The sequence below is a fragment of the Aquarana catesbeiana genome, linkage group LG12 (genome assembly GCF_042186555.1).
Source record: "Aquarana catesbeiana isolate 2022-GZ linkage group LG12, ASM4218655v1, whole genome shotgun sequence".
Taxonomy (NCBI): Eukaryota; Metazoa; Chordata; class Amphibia; order Anura; family Ranidae; genus Aquarana; species Aquarana catesbeiana.
Genome location: NC_133335.1, coordinates 62,959,221 through 62,972,501, shown reverse-complemented (window position 1 = coordinate 62,972,501; position 13,281 = coordinate 62,959,221).

Sequence of the window (13,281 nt, the reverse complement as noted above, 5' to 3'; positions counted from 1 at the left end):
CAGATTTTGATTCCTGTAAACTGATGGAATGCTTTGCAGACCTTAAAAAGTATAGCGTGTAAACTGCCTGCTCCATCAGAATACTTAGGGCTCAAGTAATATTTTATGGGTGGGAAACAACTATTTATTAAAATAACAAGGTACTGATCATCTTGTTAGTAGAACTGAGTAACAGAAATAATGTCATACTTCTAAAGGTTAGTGATCTCACAGAGGCACATTTATTTTATCTTTTGATTGACAAGATTTCATTTTGTCAAGCTGCTAGTGTTTTTGTCCAAGCTAGTGATTGTATGTGAACATAGTTATTAAATGATTGTAAACTGTACAATGTTTAGTAAAGTCATGCTGAAGCTATACACCCCCAAATGTGTAGTTTTTCTGAGAAGAGCAAAACAATCTCACCTCCACCAACTGTAGACAATTTTGCCAAACACGAAGTAAAAGAAATCCTTCGGCCCCATCCCCACTACCTGCTCCCAACATCAGCTGACTAATTTTCCTGGGTTAACATATTGCTTTCTGAAGCTGGTCATGAATGGATCAAAATTCAGCCAGTTCCTTAAGGATTGGCTAAATTTCAATCTATGTGTGGCTGCTCCTGCTCAGTGGGGTATCTAATGTGATGGGGGGCCTCTGATCATTTATGTGCATTATCCCAGGCTCAGTTTTCCCATTCATACTGTAAGTAACGTTTAAGTTTTTTTTACACGTTAGACTGGGGTGCCTTGAGATTTTGAATACTTTTAAAGGGTGCAATGACTGGTAAAAAAAAGTTTGAGAAACATAACAGAGCAAATCTTTGGTTTTTGAGTTTGGTTCCACTTTATGGAACCTATCATGGGTTTCTGACAATATGCTTATCAGTTATATTTTTTCATACCATGACATTATCAATAGTGGTTTTTACTGCATCATAAGGAATGATGGTTTCTCCCATAGTACTAAGTATAAAATTGATGCGCTTTAAATAAAGTGCACAATATGCTGCTGCGACTAAGCTTAAATCCAGGAATAAAAAATGCATACATGTGAATAAAATAAATAAATAATTATGGTGCTAATACATGTGTTAAAATTGCCAAAATAAATCTTCAAATTGGTGATGTGACGGTGAATATAAATAAAATAATAATGACACTCTGAGTACAATGTCTAGGCAGAGATAAATAGTGGGGGAAAGTAAAAATAATTAAACAGTTCCTTCCCTTAATCCAGATTGATTGACTCACTGGGTTAGATCTTTTGTATCAGGATATTTAGTTTTTCTTGCATCCCACTTTAGCCATAATACTGCTGGTGATTCGGCTCTCAGGATAAAGGTTTTATGCAAAGCAAGTAAAGAAAAAATAGATCATTGTGCAGTGAACTTACTAGATAGTACATAAGCAAAACAGGGACAAGAGATACACTCACAAACTCCCAGTCTATTAGAAGCATTCAAATATGCAGATTGCAGTCAGCCACTGTGGACGAGGTTTCCCATAGAGAAACAGCTGCTGTTAACCTTCAGTTGTATTGCAGCACTGAACATCCTAAGCTCCTCCCACGCATTACATCACTGACACGTGACTTTTTCAAGGATCATGGTTTCTCCCATGTCTTTGCTATTACCTCTTTGGCTGCTAAAAAATTAAAGGTAAAGAATTTCTATTGTGCTTTATTGAGAGTTTCCAATGTAATAAGGTGCTCCATGCATTTTTGAAAGCACCAGCAGGTCAGTGTTTTGGGGTTTAAATATACTTTAGCTTAGGACTTATTAGAGTGTCCGATGCTCAACTTCGAAGGTCGTGGCTAAAGTATGCAGAGCCGTGAGCCATTAGGAGCTTTCCTCCCTGTGACTACCATACCAGTCATGATTTTGATGCAATTTAGATAAATACTAAAGCTACATGGCCTCTACATATTTCCAATGATTTTAAAGAGAGTCTCTTGTGAGAAAACATGGGGGTGCCATTATTGACTTTTCCTGATTTGCATACTAGTTCTTGGTAGGGATGAGGTTCAGATTTATGGAATTCACCTGGAATATTTTTTTTTTTTATCCATAATTACCTTTGAACCATGTCTAACAAGGGAGCTTTGGCTAAGCCAGCCATTTCACTATAAAAGGAGGAGATACAAGCCAGCCATAGTATCAGTGTATTAAAATTGCTGTTGGGAAAGGATAGGGAAAGCTGGAAAACTGCAAAGTGAGAGAATAAGGGTCAAATAGGAAACTGTGCAAACTGTACTTTATTTCTGGTTGTTAGCTCTTTGGGCAAAAGAACTTATTTACTTTCTTTTCCTGTTCATATTAATGTTTTTTTCCCTTTTCCTGTTCATATTATTGATATTATATTATTATATGTTTTTTGTGTATGTGTGTGTCGGGGGGGGTTGTTTTTTTTGTGATTGACTTTAGGCCAGCAGTCAATTTTATCTGCTGTCCCTTTCATAGCAAACTTTCTTTTGGTGGAAGACTTCCCTTTGTAAATATGAACTTTAGGCTCAAGGGGTGGTATTTTGGGATTTTCAATTTTTTGGCAGTATCTTGCTTTTTATTTTATTTGAAAGAGCTCTTATTTTAGGTTGAATTATTTTATGTTTTGCTGCAAAACTTAACCTTCGAAAAGTTGGCTTTTGTGGGTTTTTTATTTTTATTTTATGTTAATAGGGCCTTTTTAGGTTTGGGGTGCTCAAGTAATAAGCAAAGCATTTACTAGTTTTTGGAGTTGCCTTTAGTTTGCAGGAAGCCACTGCATTGTTTAACCACTTCAATATCGGGCACTTTGACCCATTTCCTGTCCAGATAACCCAAATTATTGTATATTATTTAGCTTGTAGGAAAGTTACAAAGTATGGTATATACACTATATTGTAAAAAGTATTGTGACGCCAATGAACTTTAATGGCATCCCAGTCTTAGTCTGTAGGGTTCAATATTGAGTTGGCTCACCCTTTTCATCTATAACAGCTTTAACTCTTCTGGGAAGGCTGTCCACAAGGTTTTGGAGTGTGTCTATGGTAATGTTTGACCATTCTTCCAGAAGCGCATTTGTGAGATCAGGCACTGATTTTGTAGAGAAGGCCTGGCTTGCAGTGTCTGCTCTAATTCATCGCAAAGGTGTACTATCTGGTTTAGGTCAGGACTCTGTGCAGGCCAGTCAAGTTCCTCCACCCCAAACTCACTCATCCATGTCTTTATGGACCTTGCTTTGTGCACTGGTGCTCAGCCATGTTGGAAAAGGAAGGGGCCATCCCTAATTTGTTCCCACAAATTTAGGAGCATGAAATTGTCCAAAATGTCTTGGTATGCTGACGCCTTAAGAGTTCCCTTCACTGGAATTAAGGGGCCAAGCCCAACCCCTGAAAAACAACCCCCACACCATAATCCTCCCTCCACCAATGATTTGGACCAGTGCACAAAGCAAGCTCCCTAAAGACATGGATGAGCAAGCTTGGGGTGCAGGAACCTGACTGGCCTGCACAGAGTCCTCACCTCAATCCGATAGAACACTTTTGGGATGAATTAGTGTGGAGCCCATGAGCTAGGCCTTCTTGTCCAAAAGCAGTGCCTGTCCTCACAAATGCGCTTCTGGAAGAATGGTCAAACATTCCCATAGACACGCTCCTAAACCTTGTGGACAGCCTTCCCATAAGAGTTGAAGCTGTTATAGCTGAAAAGAATGGGCCAACCCAATATTAAACCCTACAGACTAAGACTGGGATACCATTAAAGTTCATGGGTGTCACAATACTTTTTACAATATAGTGTTTATACCATACTTTATAACTGTCCTATTCTTAATTTACACGTACCATCAGATAATGTAGGGAAAAGAGCTAAATTATCTCTAGATGCAGCCAAAGCATTTGACTGCATCGAGTGTATATATCTATGGAAGGCCCTTGAAAAATTTTGGGGAGATGATTTGTAAAGTGGATTCAATTATTGTACTCAGCTCCGCGAGCATATATACAAATAAACGGCTTATTATCAGAGCATTTTTGTTTGTCTAGAGGTACTAGACAGGGGTGCCCATGTCACCGTTGTTGTTCGCACTGGCTATAGAACCACTGGCAATAGCAATAAAACAGACAATTACTGTCATGGGATTTCAGAGAGGAGGAAGAGTGAATAAAATCTCCCTATACGCAGATGATGCGTTACTATTTTTGGGAGCTACAGATCAATCTCTAACATCTGCAATAAAGTTGATTGAGACCTTCAGCAGCTTCTTGGGGTTTGTTATTAATTGGGAAAAATCAGTATTACTCCCGGTCGATGATTTAACAGTTGCTTTAGCACAGACAGATTATAAAATACAAGTTGCTACATCCTTTAAATACCTAGGTATATGGGTTTCTTCCAGTGACTGCTGGTGCTCAAAATTTTTTGGGGGGCGCAAATAAACTGAAAAATACTGAACCCCCCATCAATTGTAGCCTCATTGTGAACATTAAATGCAGCCATTGTGCCCAACAAATGCAGCCACTGTGCCCATCAAACGCAGCCACTTGTGCCCATCAAATGCAGCCACTTGTGCCCATCAAATGCAGCCACTTGTGCCCATCAAATGCAGCCACTGGTGCCCATCAAAACAGCCATTGTGCCCATCAAACTCAGCCACTTGTGCCCATCAAATGAAGCCACTGTGCTCATCATATGCAGCCACGTGTGCCCATCATATGCAGACACATGTGCTCATCATATGCAGCCACTTGTGCTCATCATATGCAGCCACTTGTGCCCATCATATGCAGCCACTGTGCCCATCATATGCAGCCACTTGTGTCCATCAAACGCATCTACTGTGCAGCCACTTTTGCCCACCAAATGCAGCCACTCGTGCCCATCAAATGCAGCCACTTGTGCCATCAAATGCAGCCACTTGTGCCATCATATGCAGCCACTTGTGCCATCAAATACAGCCACTCGTGCCCATCATATGCAGCCACTTGTGCCCATCATATGCAGCCACTGTGCCCATCATATGCAGCCACTTGTGCCCATCATATGCAGCCACTGTGCCCATCATATGCAGCCAATTGTGCCCATCATATGCAGCCATTGTGCTCATCAAACGCAGCAAATGTGCCCATCAAATGTAGCCACTTGTGCCCATCATATGCAGCCACTTGTGTCCATCAAATGCAGCCACTTGTGCCCATCATATGCAGCCACTTGTGCCCATCAAATGCAGCCACTTGTACACATCAAATGCAGCCACTTGTGTCCATCAAATTCAGCCACTTGTGCCCAGTATATGCAGCCTCTGTGCCCATCATATGCAGCCACTTGCCCATCAAATGCAGCCACTTGTGCCCATTATATGCAGCCACTGAGCCCATCAAATGCAGCCACTGTGCCCACCGACCCCCCCAATTGTGGAGTTTGCGGCTCTGGCAGCACCCCCCGCGTGCGCGACTCTGACAGAGCCAAGAGGACTTACCGTAGCACTGCAGCAGCTCCTCTCAGAGTGACGGCAACCTTCGCTCCAGCGCGTGTCTCCTCCGATCCTCTTTCTAAGTGCCAGGCATCCAATAGGGTTGCCCGGCGCTTTGGCCAATCAGGAAGCGAAGCAAGTCTGACACCCTGCCTCCTGATTGGCGGGGAGGAAGGTTAGTGTGGAAATAGCGAAAATTAATTTGCTATCATCACACAATTGGATGGGATCAGGGCGCATTCTCTGCGCCCTGAGCCCACCCTATTTTGAAGCCTATTAGAGCCTCTGGCTCTAATCAGGTGCTTCAAAAAGTACCACTCCCTCCCATCCCCGTCATAGGAATCCATGCGTCCGGCGTCCGTGGGGCCGGGCGCATGGATGGGGGGGAGCGGCACCCGTGCGCCCACAGTGCACGGGCCACCACTGGTTTCTTCTAATATAAGGAAATATATAAACTATAAATTAGTCCCTATACTGGATAAATTTAAGATGAAGAGTAGAGCATGGACCTAATTAACTTTATCGGTGGTAGGGCGTGCAAATTCAATAAAAATGTTTTGGGCTCCACAGTTACTTTATGTGTTACACAATTCACTGATCTGGATGCCACTTAAATGGTTTAAAAAAATAGATTCCCTGTTTCAAACATTGTTACAGAAAGGGCAAAATGCTAGAATTAAGCTGAATACACTACAATTCTCTAAAGACAAGGGGGTCTAGCTGTTCCAAATGCTAAAATTAATTTTTAACAGCACAATTCCAACAAGTTGCAGGACAGGGGAGATAGATTAGACAGATCCTGTCCAATCGATACTCCTGAGCAGATCATCACAATATCATCTGTTAGCTCAATTAGAATCGGGTAACTTTGTTTATGCATCACAGGGTCCTACACTGGGGCTCATGTATAAAATCTGGCGGGAAATGAGACATATTAAGCAATATAGCTATATCTCAGTCTATTCCCCATGATGGGGAAATAAAAACTATAAGGAAATAGGTAGATTAAAAGGGTTTGGAGTATGGAGAGAAAGGGGGATAAAATATATTGCACAGCTGTATACACATACATATACATATATTAAAAACATTTCAAGATTTGCAAAAAAAAAATACTTACTGCCCTTTCACACTTTTTATCAATATTTACAATTACGCCATGCGTTACAGAGTCAATTTAAAGATAAAAAAGCCAAGATACAAAATATACCACTCATGGATGTTCTTAAAAAGATACAGGTAAAGAGGGGTCTAATTTCCACTCTCTATGGCCACCTGACTGAGCAATCATAGACGGCGAATAGTTGTTTAGCCAGAAGGGGGTGGGAAAAAGACCTTGAAAAAATTACAGATGAAACATGGCAGTGTATTCTGGAACATGTATAATCTGTATCAGTATCTCCACAGTAATGCTTAACCCAATTATATATAATATATAGAGCTTATAGGACACCAGCTAAATGAAATAAATTGGGGAGGCGGCATACGTCGGAATTCCCAAGATGGTCAAGAGTATCTGCTGACCTAATGCATATGCTTTGGAACTGCCCTGAACTGTTAAGGTATTGGCAGAATGTGGTAGAAACCATCAATCAGGCATATCAAACTTGGATACAGGTAGATCCAAGAATATGTTTATTAAGCCAATTAGATAAAGAAATATACACCCCAGTAATTAGGATACCCATTAATAGGATGCTGTATATAACATGAAAATTGATAGCAATGAAATGGATATGCCCTAAGAGCCCTACATTTAAGGAATGGCGGATACAGGTAAATGAGGCATTGTTAAAGGAATGGCAGGCGTATAAGAAAAGGGGTTTAGCAAATAAATTCAGGGAAATGTGGGAACCATGGTTGACACTACCAGGTTTGATACCATTTATTTTGGGATCAGATGGAAGGATAAGGGTTAACATACTATTTACTAGTTAAAGAGCAGTTAAGGAATGATAACTCAAGAAGGACGGATTGGTGTGGGGTACGCATGGAGGGGAGGGGTGGAGGAAAGGGAGAGAACATTTAGGAAGGGTTTTTTGTTTTTTTTTCTGCTGCCTTTTGTTGTACTGGATGTAATATGTTATTGTTGTATGTATTCAGGATTTTTTCTTTGTATGTGTGTTTCACAATGTGATTGTAATGGAGAAAAATGTTAATGAACAGAGATTTAAAAAAGAAAAGGGTAGGCCTACTCAATATTGAACCCTACGGACTAAGACTGGGATGCCATTAAAGTTCATGTGCGTGTAAAGGCAGACGTCCCAATACTTTTTTGTAATATAGTGTATGTGAACCATGAAATAATGTGATAAATAAATTCAATAAAAGTGAATTATAGAGCTTCTGCTGTTGAAAATGGGGGGGGGGGGGGGAACGCATCCAGTGATTACATTTCTGGTTGTTAGAACGCACTCTGAGGCAGCATTCCCTGTATAGTTTACATTCTCATTGTACAACTACACTTGTAAGTGTAGTTTGTTTTTAATTCTTAAATAAGCGGTATCACGCAATGAAGATCTCTTCAATGATTTTTATGGAAGAAAGGGCTCATTTAGGGGGTATTTGTACTCTCCTGACATTTTGGGGACTCAAGAAATGAGATGAGAGAGGCTGTCAGTACATCAGGACTGATCAATTTTCAGATATACACGGTGTACATCTTGCGGCATGTATGCGTTCCTTGATCATCCGATCAAGGGCAAATACTGCTGTGCAAAATGTAAGCACATTGTTTCCCTGGAAGCCCAGGTTCTGACAGAGGCACAGCACAGAGGCGGGTCAAGATAAAGAGGAGCAGGCACCAAAGCAGAGTAGATGGGTGACAGTCAGGAAGGATAGAGGGGAAAGAGTCAGGAAGGCAGATCCTAGACTGAAACATCCCAACGACCCGTGGAGTGACATTGGTGAAACCAGTCAGGGACCGGCACTGCTGGAGCTGAGTGACTCCCCTAGCTGCCAGGGGAATAACTCCTCCAGTGAGAGTGGGAGTAAAGCCAAGGGAAAGGAAAGACAGATTCTGGTGGTAGGGGACTCAATTCTTAGAAGGACAGAGAGGGTAATCTGTCACAAAGATCTGAAGCGCTGAACTGTATGTTGTCTACCGGGTGCTCGGGTTCGGCACATCACGGATCTGGTGGACAGATTACTGGGAGGGGCTGGGGAAGACCCGGCTATCATGGTGCTCATTGGCACCAATGACAAAGTCAGAGGAAGATGGAGTGTCCTAAAAAATGATTTTAGGGACTTATGAGCTAAATTGAGGAAAAGGACCTCCGAGGTAGTATTCTCAGAAATACTACGGTACCTTGAGCCACACCAGTAAGGCAGAGGGAGATTAGGGAAGTAAATAAGTGGCTGAGGAGCTGGTGGATAAAGGAGGGGTTTGGGTTCCTGGAGAACTGGGGCGACTTCTCAGACAGTTACCAGCTCTATAGAAGGGACGGACTGCACCTAGGGGCAGATCTTCCGGGAGTGAAGATAGCCGAAAAGTTAGAGGGGCTTTTAAACTAGGCGACGGGAGGGTCCAGAGGTAGAGACAGTCAATGCGGAACATATTCCAGAGGGTAGTATTGGGGGCATTAGTGGTGGGTTGGTAGGTTGACTAAAGCACTTAAACCAGAGGTAAGTATAGTAACAATTCCTATTTGCAACCCCAGAGCACCCAATAAGAAGAAACCAACAAGAGACCCCCAAAGCACCTTGTCCCCATGTTGGTGGGGACAAGGGCCTCATCCCCACAACCCTTGCCCGGTGGTTGTGGGGGTCTGCGGGCTTATCGGAATCTGGAAGCCTCCTTTAACAAGGGGACCCCCAGATCCCGGCCCCCCCATGTGAATTGGTAATGGAGTACATTGTACCCCTACCAATTCACAAAAAAAGTGTCAAAAATGTTAAAAAATACAAGAGACAAGAGACAGCTTGGGACAAGTCCTTTATTAAAAAATAAAATAATAAAAATGTCCCACAATTTAAATCCACGCCACCTGACGGAAAAAGAAAAAAAGAAAAAGCTGCAACAGTTCCAGCCCGTGGCCTCAGAGGGGGCGGGGTCACTCGTTTACGTCACCGGTTGGCCCCGCCCTCAGCTATATCACAGCTGTCAACGAGAAGAAGCGTCACTCAGCGGAAGCCTCCCATGGAGGCGGAACCGTTGCGGCTTTTTTTTTCTTTTTTCGGTCTTTTGGGCGGCGTGTATTTACATTGTGGGACATTTTTATTTTTTTATTTTTTAATAAAGGACTTGTCCCGACTTCCAAGCTGTCTCTTGTCTTTTTTACCATTTTTGACACTTTTTTTGTGAATTGGTAGGGGTACCATGTACCCCATTACCAATTCACATGGGGGGGCGGAATCTGGGGGTCCCCTTGTTAAAGGGGCTTCTAGATTCCGATAAGACCCCCGCCCGCAGACCCCACAACCCCCTGGGCAAGGGTTGTGGGGTGAGGCCCTTGTCCCCATCAACCTGAAGGGCCTGGTATGGATTTTGGGGGGACCCCCACGCAATCTTTTAAAGAAATTTTTGGTTCAGGGTTCCCCTTAATATTCATGCCAGACCCAAAGGGTCTATATGAAAAATAAACAGTAATTTGAGCAGCAGGACTGAGGGGGCAGAACGGACATGGAGCTGTCAGGCAGAGAGGGGAGAAGGAGAGGAGGGGGGAGAGCACACAGGAGACACAGAGTAGACTGCGGATGACGGAGGCACATACTGATGACTCCGGTGTCAGAGCTTGGCAGCCCTGATATATTGGAGTCAGTGTACAGGGGGGAAGGGTATAGCCAGGCAAGGTCAGCCAGGTATTTCAGGTGTTACAGGGGGCCAAATGACACAGCACATGCACTGTGATGTATAACATGCTTTAAGGGCTCTTTCACACTGAGCCACCCCGGGCATTAGTGGTAAAGCGCCACTAGTTTTAGCGGCACTTTTCACCCACTAGCGGGGTGCTTTTAACCCCCGCTAGCGGCCGAAGAAAGGGTTGAATGCGCCTGAAAAGCGCCACTGCCTAAGCGCTTTTCAGGCGCTTCAGCAGCGCTGCCCATTCATTTCAACGGGCAGGGGCAGTGGAGGAGCAGTGGAGTAGCGGTGGAGAAGCTGTGTATACACGGCTTTAACATGTGTTCATGTCGCTATTCCAACCCAGACTATAATACAAAAAACATAAGACAAGAAACAGCCTTCTTTCTAGAATTTTTGTGCTGTCTGTGCTGCAGCTTGTGAGAAGCCATGTGGAAGAAGGTGCTCTGGTCAGATGAGACCAAAATCAAACATTTTGGCCTAAAAGCAAAACGTTATGTGTGGCGGAAAACTAACACTGCACATCACCCTGAACACACCATCCCCACCGTGAAACGTGGTAGTGGCAGCATTATATTGTGGGTATGCTTTTCATCAGCAGGGACATGGAAGCTAGTCAGAGTTGATAGGAAGATGGATGGAGCCAAATACCAGGCAATCTTAGAAGAAAACCTGTTAGAGCCTGCAAAAGACTTGAGACTGGTTCACTTTCCAGCAGGACAACAATCCTAAACATACAGCCGGAGCTACAATGGAATGATTTAGATCAAAACATATTCATGTGTTAAAATGGCCCAGTCAAAGTCCAGACCATAATCCAATTGAGAATCTGTGCTCTCCATCCAATCTGACAGAGCTTGAGCTATTTTGCATAGAAGAATGAGCAAAAATGTCACTTTCTAGATGTGCAAAGCTGGTAGAGACATCCCCAAAAAGACTTGCAGCTGCAATTGCAGTGAAAGGTGGTTCTACAAAGTATTGTCTCAGGGGGGCTGAATACAAATGCAGGCCACACTTTTCACATATTTATTTGTAAAAAATGTTGAAAACCATTTATCATTTTCCTTCCACATCACAATTATGTGCCACTTTGTGTTGGTCTATCACATAAAATCCCAATAAAATACATTTATGCTTTTGGTTGTAACATGACAAAATGAGGAAAATTTCAAGGGGTGTGAATACTTTTTCAAGGCACTGTACGTTTGCCCATATAGTGTAGGTGTGATGGCCAGTTGTCCTCAAGCTTTTGGCTATTTAGTGTATTTAAAGGTTTTGGTGGCAACCATTAAATTAGGACTGGTCATTTTTTGTCTTTCAATAGAAAAGAAAAAAGTTCAGACACCAACAACACACTACATCCGGTCACTTAGTTTATTATACAAAGTCAGCTCTACATTAGTCAACAAGCACTTTAAAAACCACAGTTAAGAATCAATCTGAATCCAAATACTTTTCATATGCCACATTATCGTGACCATATGCTTTTCACAATGGCTGTGCTTAGTGGGTGAACCACCACAGTTCTTTGTGCTATTACACATTTTTGGAAAAGCAAATTAGCATTTTCATAATAATAGACTTATGTCCTGTTAAGGCCAGTGTGATAAAACATATCAATGCCATATAAAGATGATTTTCTAATCAAACCATACATGGAAGACACAAAATAACCTTTTAACTACCAGTATATTGTTAAGCTATTTAGGGATTGGTTTGAATGGCTATGAAAAAAAGCATGTAGTTGATGTTTATAATTCCTAACCAATCATTTGAATGTATTACACTTTAGAATTCCAATCCTCATTTTATTAATGTGCCGAATGTGTCTCTGCAACAGCATTATTAGGATATGTATAAACAGACCAAGCTAAATTTACGTTTTCTCAGCTTAAAATGTGGGTAGTTCCCGAAAGCCATTGAAACTATCACATACGGTTTCCTTTCTAATGAAATTAACATCTAAAATCATTTCAATTCTTAACCAAAAATGTATACATATGTTAACTAGTTTAGTATTTGTAGAGGCTCTTTTTCTATCAAAATTGTTAGGGTGTTTGCTCCACAAGCCTAAAGAGAACCTGCCATGAGGAAAATACCATCCCCAGTCTCCCTATCTGAAATGACAGTGCAGTCATGTTGATGCTTTGATGACACTAGTTTTGTGTTTCTCAACCAGAGTGCTTTTTGGGTTCCTCCAGGAGGCCCTGTGTCCCCTAAATCAGCATCCTGGGTTGCCATGGTGTGGATGGACCAGCCACCAACACCATAAATCCTAAGAAGGCCTAGGGTCAGGGCATCTGGCATCATTCATTGCCATGGTGAGGGCGGCCGGCTCGCCCGCACCATGGCAACACATGATCCTGTCCAGGGCAAGTGTCATGCAGTGCTGCCCCCAGCATTCAAGAAAAGATGGATGTCTACCTCCTCCAGACCTTTTCCATCTCCTGCCTGATTGTGGGGCTCTGAAAATAGGGGAAACTTTGACCAGGGGCTCTGTGAGGGAGGGCTCCTTGATGGGAAGACTATATGATTGGGGGGCTCTTTGACTGGGGGAACCCTGATGTGATAGTGGGATCCTAATGTGATGGGGAAGCTCTGATGTAATGGGAGGGGACCCTGATGTGATGGGGGCATAGGGGTGGGAGGGGACCCCATGCATAGTGGTGACTCTGATGTTATGTGGGGCCTCTAAGGTGAAGAGGGGACCTTGATGTGAAGGGTGAGGCCTCTGACGTGATGGGGGACTTCTGATGTGACAGGAAGTCACTTTTGTAAAGAGGGGACTCTGATGTGATGGGGGGACCTCTGATGTGAATGGGGGCTTCTGTTGTGAAGTTAATTTTATCAAGACGCTTGTGTGCATCATCCCAGGCTCAGGTTTTCCATTGATAAGTAAACCTGATAAGTAACCTTTACATTTTAAGGGTGGTGCAACATAAAAAAAGGTTGAGAAACATTGCACTAGTTAGTGACTTAACTAAATCTGGAGCTGATTCATGAAGCTTAGGGATTAGCATGAAAAACAGAAAAGTAACATCTTCAGAAGGC